Source organism: Molothrus ater, chromosome 3, assembly GCF_012460135.2.
Source record: "Molothrus ater isolate BHLD 08-10-18 breed brown headed cowbird chromosome 3, BPBGC_Mater_1.1, whole genome shotgun sequence".
Lineage (NCBI taxonomy): Eukaryota > Metazoa > Chordata > Aves > Passeriformes > Icteridae > Molothrus > Molothrus ater.
In genome coordinates this window covers 100,815,952-100,828,842 of record NC_050480.2, presented here as the reverse complement: position 1 = coordinate 100,828,842, position 12,891 = coordinate 100,815,952, and the positions used below count along the sequence as shown (strand labels likewise).

General features: G+C 40.1%; 1 long non-coding RNA gene across 3 annotated transcripts in view; it reads right to left on the bottom strand.

Moving 5' to 3' along the window:
• Positions 1–200: 200 nt before the first annotated feature.
• Positions 201–12,891, bottom strand: part of LOC118685354 (uncharacterized) — a 142,640-nt gene continuing 129,949 nt past the window's right edge. For all 3 annotated transcript variants that reach the window (XR_004979958.1, XR_004979960.1, XR_004979959.1), the window contains 2 exons: positions 11,272–11,418; positions 201–602 (listed from right to left, as the gene is read on the bottom strand). This is a non-coding gene — a long non-coding RNA (uncharacterized LOC118685354). The remainder of the gene's footprint in view (positions 603–11,271; positions 11,419–12,891) is intronic.

Genomic DNA, 12,891 nt, shown 5'->3' with positions numbered 1-12,891 from the left:
TTGATTAATTGGACCTTTTAATGCCATTAGGGAAAGGGTTAGGTTATAGTTTCCTACTGAGTGGGACAGGCAAGTGGCACAAAGGGCTTATAAATCACCCAGCTCACAGGGGCTTCAGCAGCCGTGTAAATTTACAGATGTGGACAAAATAAAAGTTAATTGTGTTGTTAGTCTCATGAACAGAAACACATAGACAAGTGTTACTTTGAAGAAAACAAGCTAATTTTAATTATGGTAAATGCAGTTATTATTGATGACAGCTGGCTGCTGGATTGAAGCATCTCAGGGTGCTCAGTCAGAATTCAGGAAAGCCAACAGGACTTGGCAATGTAGAACAGGAGTCACCAGCACGAAGGTGTCAGACAAGTGTGGCTGTCACCAGGTGATGGGGTGATGTCTAGGACATGGCAGTCCACTCTGAGAAGCCTCTTGCCAAGGAGTGCTGCTTGTTTATTGCACTTTGAGCAATGAAAAATGAAAGTATTGAGGTTGCTGCCAGGAGAGGACTGAAGACAAGTCAACAGGAACCAAATTCTTGTCCTTTTTAAAGCCACGGGGTTTGCTTCCCTTCTCTCCTCTGGCCTCTAATTTCCAGTCAATCTCTAAGAGAACAAATGAAGATAATATTTAACCTGTAATTTAAGCCATGGCAGAAGAAAAAGTGACCAAAGTAGTGCTGGAGATCTTTTAGCTAACAGAGCAGTTAGCTGCTCTTTTGTTGATTCAGCTTAGAAGAGTGAAAAATGTTTGTATTTATTTTAGGAAAACATCAAAGGAGCATCCTTCCAACCCTGACTATAGCCTCTAGGTATTGTGGTGATTACTGCCATAGCAGCTCTTTTTTGAACTTATTCCTTGGAATAGGGGCCTAGCTTCTTTGGTCTTTCCTCTTGTATCTCACCCTGTCAGAGAGTGGAAAGCAGTTGCATCCCTGAAATTAAAGTCCATACAAAGACTCATTTATTTGCAGGTTTCAGTTCCCAGTGTGGAGCCGGAATGGGATGAAGGGGGATTTAATTGTGTTGTAATATCCCTGCCAGAGGAGCAGTCTAGAAAATTACATAGCATTAAGATATAATCTCCCCTCTGTCTTTTGACCCCCATCTTCTCACTTCACCTGCTCCAGTCCCTCAGAAAGTGGCCAGCCCAGCTGAAGGAGGGTGTTTGCAGGCTCCATCAATCCAAGAATGTGAATTGGATTTACAACCCCTTTGTGGGAACCTACCTTGAGGTGCTCCCTGAATTTGCAGCAAAATTTCACCCTACACATGGCCTCCTCACCAAAGTTCCTCATTCAGTGGCTTAAACTGATGTTGGTTTCCACCAAAACTAGTGCAAACCCCAACTTGTGGCATAGCATCCTCCAGCTGCAGGTGGGGAGAGTGCTGACACACACCCTGTGAGGTCCTGCACTCTCTCCCTTCACCCACCCTTGTGTCCTAAACCCACAGAGGGACAGCCAAATGCCAGGCACTGAGGGCATGCAGCCCCATCCCACCCTGCACGAAGCAGCAAAGGTCAGGGACAAGGAGATGATCCTCTTGGGGAGAATCTAGGCAAACATTCCATGCAAGGAAGCATGCAGCATTTAACCTCATGGCTGTCTCTATGCAGAGATCAAATTGCCCCATCTCTGGCAGAGCCTAGCACAGGGACAGCCCCAGGCTACAGGGATGATCTGGGCTCAGGAGAGAGGAACTGTGGCCCCAAGAGAGGGGGTGAGAGGTGAAAGCTGCTTGGTTCCTTCTCTTACATGCTGCCCCAATGCACAGGAAAATTAACAGGCACCAGAAAAAGGCATGTGAAAAAAGGAGAAGTGCAAATTAACTTTTCATTTCACAAACGAGGAGGGAGAGGCAGGACAAACTCCTGCTCTGGGTCCAACTCCTTTCATGTATACTTCCTGGGGCAGTACAGTTATGTGCCTGCCTAATAACTCAGTCTAGCTCCAGGTAAGCAGTCATTAGTTTTCTTGGGAAATACTCGAGCAGTAAGATACAAAAAGTGGGAAAAATTTATTCAGTCCTTAGTGCTGAAGTATATATAGAGAGAGATGTATAGATAATGCACATAAAAATACAGATACAGGGGTACACATGCATAGAGAATAATAAAAATAGATAGATCTGGTACTACTTTCTGTAGGGTTGGAATGCAAAGAAAGAAAAAGAGGGGGACATATGAATTTAATAAGCTCAGGCATAATTGCCATGAGTAAATGTTAATGCATAGGGATGAACTTTTATTTTTACTTTATACATATTAATAGGCTGCCTCTTTGTGAAAGAGTGACATCAGACATTGATAAATTTGACAGAAGTGAAAGGAAAAAATGGTTGCACTATTAGGAACATTCCTGAGGTGGTGTTGAACGGTGGCTTTGATATATCAGCCTTCAGTTTCTGAGCACATTCGTATTAACTTGTGTATACATCCAGAATTCAAATGAGCTGCTCCTTTAGATGCTGACTTTTAGCAGCAGTCCCACCAGACAGGCTGGAATCAAACCTACAGTTTCAGAATGTGGAATAGTATAATTTTCTCAGTACAGTTTGTGCCTGCTGACTCTCTCAGAAGATTAGAGAAAGAGGAAGCATATAGCAGGTCGTTAAAGATCCACACAAGGCTGAAGAATGGAAAAAAATCTTCAATGAACACACTGCTCCAAGTACACTCTCCTATGCCAAGAGATCCGTGCAAGGCTGTGTTTATAAAATTGCTGAAAACAGAGAGATGACAAATTCCTTGGAATGTATTCACTTAAAGGCAAGTGAGGGCTAACCACTGATATCTGAATGCCTCAAAAACATCTGAACATTGGTGTATTGCCCAACATGGATGCTCTTTATAACCCTGCAGAAAACCTCTGAGAAAACAGTGCTACACCTGCAAGATATGTATTTGTCTGGAAACATCATACCAGTACAGTAAGTGTCTGAGAATCTTACAGTAAAGCCAGCATACACAGGTGCATCACATGGCTTAGGATTCACAGTGAGCCTAGGAATAAATAAAAAGCTGAATCCACACATCTTTTTCTCATTAGTCCATTGAAAGCAATGGACTAGAAAAAAACTAGACATCAGGAGGCTGAAATTTTAAGATGTGAGTTAATACTACTGACACACAATTCTGAACAGCTTCAAACCAAAGGGGGGGTGAAAGAAAAAAAAAACCAAGAAAGAAAAATATTTGGGAATTGGAAAAGGAGGCAGCCATGGAAAATGAATATATAAAGAGAAGAAACAGAGATGAGTTAATGTGTGCTAGATTATATTCATTAGTTTACAAGAAAAATTTGGTTTGAAATTTGGGCAATTCAGTGAGATTTCTGTTATAATGTCTGCTTCTAAAAGACAAAAGGAAAAGGGAAATTCTTTTTTAAAAAGTAAAGTATTGAATAACCATTTTCCCTTCCTTTTCCTCATTAGAGTAAAAGTACTCTCTTTGGAGACAGGTACAGAAATTAGAAATAAATTTTCACCTTTCTTTTCATCACATAGGAATTAGGTTTTTATCCACTTTTTATCTAGTTTCATACAACAGTTAAAAATATTGGGGTTTTTTGTCTCTTTTAAAAATATCAGTCTCCTTTTGGTAAGCAAATGTAGGACATCATCTATATTTTTACTTTTTTTTCAGGTGTCAACCTTAAGACTGCTGGTAAATTAATTAGCCTGTATAACCAAGATTATGAGCAGCAAACTAATAACAAACATTAGCTCTTCTATGCAAAAAACCCAAGCATTTGAATCTATTCAAGACAAACAGTTTTTATCAAACCTACTGTATATTTGAATCTCTCAATGCCTAGTATCACAGCATGCCTAGTAGTTAAAGATAATTAAAGTAATAATACACCTGTTAACTGTGGAGATACTGTGCCTAGCATCAAACTGCTTAGAATTACTAACACGAACTGGCTGAAGGGTTGAGGATGCAGTTTGCATGCTCCTGCTGGCAAAGAGAAGCCTCACACCCTCATCCTGTTATCAGTGAAATAAGGCAAGAGTCCTTCTATTTCAGAGCAGAGGCCACAGCCTAACAGACCAACCATCTCACTGATCATTTTCTTCTTCATAATCAGGTGGACCAATTTCCCTCTTTTCCATCTGCCAGAAACAAGTGGTTTTTTATTAATATCTCTCTTAAAAGTACTCCAACTGCTTACTTGTGCTCTAAATTGCTGCTAAGTGATTAACTCATCTTTTACCTTCTCTTAAAGAAGCAAGCCTCTTCAAGATGGGATCTGAGTTTTCCCTCAACCCACGTTTTCAGCATCATCAACATCAGCATTTTAAGTAAGCATCACTGTCTGAAGAGCAGATTGCTTCTGCATGACAGAAGTGCTCAAATACTGTGCTCCTATTCAGCAAAAAATATATTCAAAGACCATAGATAAGCAGACATTATTTAAAAGATCCTGTTTCTAGAAAGCAATATGCTTTCTGTAAGGAGAGAGGTGTTTTATTTAACTGGCAATGACCACTCTTACTCTGAACTGGCAATAGCCTGCAACAACAAATACATCCAAGTGTTTTATTCAGCCGTGGATACTCATTTTCCTCCTCCTGCAGATACATTCTTTCTATGCATCCAGTGGCTAGAAGCCAAGAAACGCATTTCGTGCTTGGTAATTCATTGCTAATCAGTGTTAATCTGTTTGGGAAAACAGGTATGGCTCAAGCACAGAGAATCAGATCAGTTTGGCTGCTTTGTTGTGACAGTTCACCACCAAGAGCAGCTCTCTGACCTCTTCCATGGGACCCACATCAAGATTCACTTACTCATGTAAGTTGTTCCATACCGAGAAGTTTGTCTTTTTGAGACACGGAAATTTAAAATGAAAGCAACAATGAATTCTGGTGCAATGTGCACCAATTTCACTATTCACATCTCTGGGATCAGTAGTCACTACTAATACAAATTTACCACTGCAAAGCTTGTGGGAGCCTGCCTTGGTCCTACTGAGATATACTCAAATGAAAAAAAAAAAAAAAGGGGGAGAGCTTTGTAAGGAAAGTGCCAGCTTTGCTTTGATTTTTTGGCACTTGAATTTCTATGGGGCAGATATCCATCAGCCCAACATTTTTATGGGCAACGATTAGGAGCAAAATTCGTATTACAGAATCATGGAATTTGTTGAGTTGAAAGGAACACACAAGGATCATCGAGTCCTACTCGTGGCCCTGCACAGCACCATCCCCACGAGTCACACCATGTGCCAAAGAGCATCATCCAAACACCTCTCAAACTCTGTCAGGCTTGGTACAGTGACCACTTCCCTGATGAGCCTGTTCCAGTGCCCAACCGCTCTTCTGGGTGAATAACATTTTTCTAATATCCAACCTAAACGTCCCCTGACACAATTTCTGGCCATTCCCTTGGGTCCTGTCTCTGGTGACCACAGAGAAGAGATCAGTGCCTGTCTCTCCTCTTCCCCTCACAAGGAAGTTGTGACAGCAGTGAGGTCTCCCCTCAGTCTCCTCTAGGCTAAACAGACCAAGTGACCCCAGCAGCTCCTCATACAGCTTCAGCTCCAACCTTTCACCATCCTCATGGCCCTCCTTTGGAGGAGGCCATTAAGCTCTCCAATAGCTTAATGTCTTTTATGTGTTGTGCCACCCGAAACTGCCTCCAGCACTCAAGGTGAGGACGCCCCAGTGCAGAGCAGAGCAGGACAATCCCCTCCCTTGCCCAGCTGCTGATGTGCCTGATGCCTCTGAGGACACGCTTGGCCCTCCTGGCTGCTGGGGCACTACTGGCTCATTTTCAACTTGCCAGGACCCCCAGGTCCCTCTCATGGGTCAGCATTCCCCAGTCTGTATGTCCGTCCTGGGGCAGTCCACAAACACAACCCTGAAAATTGCAGCTTCCCCATAAAAACAGCTGTTGACTGGGAAGCAAATGGAAACAAATACCCCAAACTTAGTGAAATGTTACAACACTTGGCTTTGAAACCCTGGGAAGATGCTCAGACAACAAATATTGATTTTACTTCATGCAAAATAATGTTTATGTTACTGCTGCAAGATTCTGTCCCTGATACTTTCCTGTAGGCGTTGAGCCATATGTTTCTGCAATACAGCAAAGGCACAATTAAGCTCCTCTGTGGGACGGCGCCCCGCCAATGCCAGCGCTCTCCCAGGCAGGAGCACTGCAGAGAGGAGCCAAGGCACACATAGGCTGCGGGCACTCCTGCGCCTCACCCTCCATCCGAGGGCTGGATTTTGAGTCGAGACTGCTGAGGCATGTCTCAGCTCAGCTTGACGGATCCGTCGGGTGGTTATTCAAATGCGATGCTGTCCCAGCCTCATCTGGAACGCCTGCATGACAGCATTTCCCACTCACCCAGCTTTTTTTTTTTATTCATTAAAAATAAGACAGCGCGAGCCTCTGAGAAACCTGTCTGTAAAATAAAGGTCTGCATTAAAGCCAGGTATGAAAAACTGTCTTCCTGACAAGCAGTTGCTGTTTGGAGGTGCATCTATCTCCCAGGGAATCGGTTATGTGCCAGCAACAGAGAAACAATCCCATACAAACAGCAACATTGGGGGAATCTTAAGGCTAAAATTTAAGCACTAAAAAGACAGAGTGGACCTCAGGAAAAGCTAGATTAGCTACCTTATCACTGCTTGCAAGCATGCATACAATATTACAGCCCTTAATTAAGCAGATATGCTTTCTCTCTGATAGAATGAATCAGATGGTCTTCTAGATTTTCTGTGTTTAGCATATATTAACAATTTGTCTCTTTACTGTGTGTCCATCATTTAATTACCATAAAAGCCCCCTAATCCAATGTTTGCTTGGTCATCTTCATGACATATACCCCTATCTCAAAGGTACTCATTTTAATAATTCTATCAGTACAGATGTACAATGCATTCCACAAGACATTTTTCTCTTTAGAGACAGATGTACTTCTTAGCAGTAATTCATTACTTATTACCTCGCAAGCTGTTTTTCAGACAAATAAGCTCACAGTTCCATTACCAGTATCTTTTAATGATGTTTCTGTTTCAGATTTCTTTATCATTGGAGTCTAATCCAAATTTCACTGAACTTTCCCATTAATTTTAGTGAAAGGCTCTGTTCTTCATTTTCCAAGCAGCTCAAAGCACATCTCAGGAAAATCTGTATACTATTTATTCAAAAAGACATTTTAAAATAGAAAGCAAAATATTTCTTTAACATTAAATCGCTTCTCTAATGAGCAAAACCTCCTACAGAGGTTTTTCACTAGTTAGCTGAGAGTATATCCTAGAACACAGTAAGTGAAAGAAACCTGCATGTTGAATGATGAATGGGAGCAGGGTGTTTTCAGAATTACTTCAGAGGGCAGCACAAATGAGTTTCATATGTAGCCTTGCAAAATCATCATGTTGGGCAAATTTGAAAGCTTATTCAATATGGTAATGTTAAGCCTGAGAGCAGATAGATTACTGAGGGTGACAGAAGAATAAGGTGGTCTCTGGATCTCTGGGCTATGCACCAGCTATTCCATGATTCTAAACACAACAGTGAATCTTGGAAGCTTTCATGCTAGGGGACACAGTCTGCAAAGAGACATAACACTGAAAGGCAGAGTCTCTGTAGAGTGACCCTTTCCTTTATTGCACTCTCCTGAGATTCCATCTGGATTACTGCATCCAACTCTGGGGCATCCAAATTAAGAAGGACACCAACCTGTTAGACAGCTTCAGAGGAGGGCTACTACAATGATCAGAGGGCTACAACACTCCTTCTATGTAGTCAGACTGAAAGCCTTGGGGTTGCTCAGCCTGGAAAAAAGAAGGCTTTAAGAAGACCTTGTAGCAGACTTTCAGTCCACAAAGAGGACTACAAGAAAGCAGCAGAAGGACTAATCACAAGGACATGTAGTGATAGGACAAGGGAAAAATGACTTTACACTAAAAGAGAGCAGGATTAGATTAGATTAGATTAGATTAGATTAGATTAGATTAGATTAGATTAGATTAGAAAGAAATTCTTTACTGTGAGGGTGGTGAGGAACTGGAACTGGTTGCCCAGAGGAGTTGTTGATGCCCCATCCCTGGAATTGTTCAAGGCCAGATTGGATGGGGCTTTGGGCAACCTGATCTAGTGGAAGGTGTCCCTACCATGGCACAGGAGTTGATAGTAAATGATCATTAATGTTCCTTACAACTCCAAGCATTCTGTGACTTCCCTGCAATTCTCTGTACTAAACATATTTCTGGTTACTGGAACCCTGAATTTCACAGAGCAAAGGACTTAGGTCTTTGAGGACCTTCTGAAAATCCTACCTTATTTTATAAAGTCCTTGATCTTGTGCATTCTACAACCTCTCCAGTCATGCCCACTTATTTAATTGATTGGTACAAACTATGAGCACATGTGAAAGCCAAATCAAACTGGGATTTCACTATGATAGACATGGTGATCAGAAAATGCCAAAAGGGAATAATCTGTTTAGGCTGAACCGCCAGTTCCATGGTCCTCCTTAGTGGTTAAGAGATTTCAATACTTCTATCATGATTCGCTCTTGAAAAGAATTCTAAAAATTTTAAAGGATACTGAGAACATTGCTGTGTAGAGAATTCACCCATATTTTACCTCTTGATTTCCTCCTCTCACTTTTCTCCAAACTTAAAAATTCTGGTGTTTTTTCCTGTTAAGTACATTCTATGGTTTCAATGATTCGGAAAGAGTAAATGAGAAATTTAAAAAATCAAGTAGTTTAAATATTAATTTCATAACTATGTTTTATTAAGTTAGGAATATTGAGTACTAGTCCCTCATACTTCATACAAAGAGAAGGGAAGAGTTACTCTAAGGGCACCTTATCATGGGGGACATCTATGCTTTTCAAAATAGTAAACCAGCAAAATACTAATTATCTATAATTATCTATAATTTATAATTTTTCTCTATAAGGTGGGACTGCTGATTGACCCCTGGATATTAGAAACTGAGAGGACTTGTTAGAGAACCGATTTTCTTTCCTTGTCACTACAAACTTGTTCCCTATAGTTTCTTCTGTAATGACTTATTCAGCAGTTTACTAAAACATAAAAAAGGACTTGTCATTCTTTTCTGAACTTTTACAAAAGGATGAAGAGATTTAAGCAAGAGAAAAAAATGAGATCCTGTATTCCTGTCTTATCAATATCAGAAACTCATCCTAATAAGGATTACTCCTACACTGACACCACAGCTCTTCCTGTTTCTATAAAACTATTCACAAGTTGCATATATTTCCATATTTGATCTGCATTAATATTAAAATCCTCCTGAAGTTTCTGGAAAGATTTACATGTTTTATCATCAGATAAATCCTTTATTATCTTGTACCAAAAGTTCATTCTTCTTTAAAATGCAATAAATATTTAATTTGAACAAACAAAGCAAAAGCAATTAAGGAAAAGAGGTGCCCTAAGAAAAAAAGAAATCTGGAGATTGAATTCGCAGCTGCATTTGCTGTCTGTGTAAGAATTTCTAGAGTCAATACCAAATAGAAAAAGAAGCAGCAAACACCAAATCTCATATGTAGGAGTCAGAAGATATACCAGGGTATTATCCTTGAGCATCACATTACCATGCACTGCTATATTGGATGGATGAGTAGCAGAAGAGACAGGATATTGCTGTGGTTGCTGGAGACAGAATGTAAGTGGCAGGTGGAATGACAGGACTGAATAGACAGCAAACCCTCCAGTAACCCTGGCAGGAGGAAGTGGTAAGCAAAACTCAGTATCTTTTGGATTTTTTTTCCCAGGAGTTAGAAGGTGTTGAAAGGTTTTATTTATTTATAGTCAATCCTTTGGAGTTGTAAATCTCACAAGAAGTTGCTCAGGAGACCAGAGACTCCTCAAGAACATCACACCTTGTGTTGCTTCAGCACTTTGCATCCACCTCCCAAGAAGTGTGCAGAGGGAGGCATTAACAAGAGAACAGGGGGAAGAGAGGAGGACCCAGAAGCTCTTCTTTCATTTGTGCAAAAATACTACAAGAAAAGAGTGAAATAGATTTAAAGGGAGATAATTATAAAAGTGTTGGGACTTGTATCTGAGGCAAATTTCGTTGTTTTTAAACATAGCCTAGATCTCAAATACAATTTCTATTTCACTCAGAATATACACAGCAAATGCTGCTGGTCTCACTCCTGATCTTCCCAAGCAGTTTACTCCTACAGTAACAAAAAAAAATAAAATCTTTTTCTTATTTGACTATCTCTCTTTTTGTCCCTGCTGTGCCTTGCAATCCCCATCTCTGTGCCATCTGTCAGTGAGACAGGCAAGGGAAATACAGAACCACTGGTACTTACAACTCTTGAAACTTCTGGATAAATCATTAGAGAACATGCTATAGGGAACAACTTCACAATGACAAGGAAATAAAATCAATTTTATAATAAGTATTCTCAAATTCTTGTTTCCATAGGGTCAATCCTCAGTCATTCCCATAGAAAACTCTACCCAAGAGGGAGGGAAAGAGAAAAATTGTCTGAGGTTTCCCTCTGAGAACATTTACTTCTTCCTTGGAAGTGTGGGAATTTGCTCTCCATGCTCTGTGGAACAATGGTGAGGGGATTAGTCTACAACTCCATTAAATTTTCCCAGAGCCACAGGGGCTGTGCAATTTCTAGCTCTTTTGTAAATGATAGTTTGATCAAAAGGCCTCCTGTTACACTTGAAATATAGGACAGGTGTTACCACTTTAGCTATAGACCCACACAGAGAACCCAGAGACAGAGGAGTGAGGTGGTGCCTTGGGGTCCACAAATACTCTTACTTTATAAACCATATCAAAAAAAAAAAAAAACAGGGAATGGAGGCTCTCTATATGAAAAAAAATAGGTTTTCTATTGGCATTGTTACTTTAGAGGGGAGTTGAAAGTTTCCTGAATAGGAAACCAGCATCGAAACTAGCACTAAAACATTGGTGCATCATGCAGGACAGCACTGGGCATTAGTACAGATCTTATTCTCATATGAAAAGCCATCAAGCCACTGTGCCTGTGCTTCTAAGATTGCTATGAACAAAACACATAATCTTTAACCTGTCACAAGTCTTTTTTGCTCTCAAAATTTTTTTCATGGGATATTCTTCTCCTGCCATTTCCATTTCAGAGTAAGCTCTTTTCCCTCCTCCCACTCCACCAAAATGTTGATGTGTCCCTGCAGCTGAAAGTAAGGGGTAGTCACTGATGTCATATTTGTGGAAACACTGTGCAGATGACCCACCATGCTGACAACCTGAAGACTGCTTTTTTGATCTGGTACTCACATTTCCTCCTCCTTTGCCACTTCCCAAACATGTCCATGTGTCATTCTCTGTGTGTAACACTGGTTTTCAGGATTTGTTTTCTATGTGCTAAGAGTTTTGACTGAGGTTTTGTTTTGAAGAACCCAGGATTAATTTTTCCTTTCATACCTGCAAAGAAGGCAAAGTTCCACATCAGTATCATTCATCAAATCTGTGATTTCATGATGGTAAAATGGTGGATATGAATCTTATTACCACAGTTGTTCCCTTGAGCCTCTGTGGTGGAAAAAAAGGGCATCAAACCATATATGAATAATTGCTGTGGTCTTTGAGGTCCCTCTGTTGTACTCATATAAATGGAGCATCAGCAAAAATTATTATCAGGTCAGGTAATTCTAAGGGTGAGATCCTCAGCAGATGTGAATCACTATCACTCTAATAAAAAAAAAAAAAAAGGTCACCATTAATGCCACTTTGATATTTGGATTTAGGAAGCATTTATCTTACTGTGCTCATCTGAATTTATGAGGAACCGGCACTTAAAAATTAAATTGCATCTGAGAGTCAGTAAAAAGAATCAGCTTTACACGAACAATTAAATGTGACAAAACCATACCAAACAAAATTCAGGGCTCTTGAATTGCTTGGTAATTTATCTTAAAGAACATGCAAAAAAGTGTTTCACTGGCATAAGAAGTTGTCTGCAGATAACATCAAAGCTAACATAATACCACTGCTGTTACTCTTCAAAAAAAAACTTTATCTGCAGTTAAAAGGATAAACAGGGCACATTAGAAAGGTAATCTAAAATCTAAAATTAAATAGTTTGTAGTATCCAGTTAAATTAAATGAGTAGTGGAACAATCTAAGAAAACACAGCATTTCATTTAATGACTATTAGATTGATGGCTATCGGTGCTCGTTATGATTATAAAATCGCACTTCAGATACTCACATCTCCCCAGTTTTCAACTCTTCCAAGAGTTATAGTTCTGTCACTTCTCTATAGTACAAAAATACAGCACAGCCTCTTGCAATTTCCTGAGACACTGCACCTGTAATATATTCATGCTAATTGCTCCAAACTCATGCATACAGATGACAAAAGAAGCTGAACGGCAATTCAACTTTTTCATGCAAAGGAAACATAATTGTTTTATAATATGCTGTAAGTTTTGAACCTGCAGGTTAAGTATTCATTTAATTACTTAGGGAGAGGTTGCACTTCTACTCCTCTCCATGTAGAAGAGGCAGACTGCCTTGGTGCCATGCCAGGAGAAGGGTGAAGAGGAGCTCAGATTTTGAGTTTTCCTTCCTGTCTCTCTTCCTCCTGTACCTCTCCCTTTCCCCTTATTACAGATGCAGTATTGCTTCTACTGCTTCTGCTCATCCACTTGCCACTGATATTTTCAGAAACAAGTTATTCAAGCCAAATATGTTGAAAAGCAAATAGAGGAAGAGGAGAAGAAATGTGTTTCCTGTACAGACATGTGGTTTCAACACAGGTATCTGGTTTCAACACAGGTATTACAAATCTCCTACATAAGATCATTTACTAGTTAAGGGATTTTATTTCAGACCCTATCAGCAGTATGGCAGGAAAAAGAATGGTTTTGATACAAAGTCAAAAGTATTTTGGGT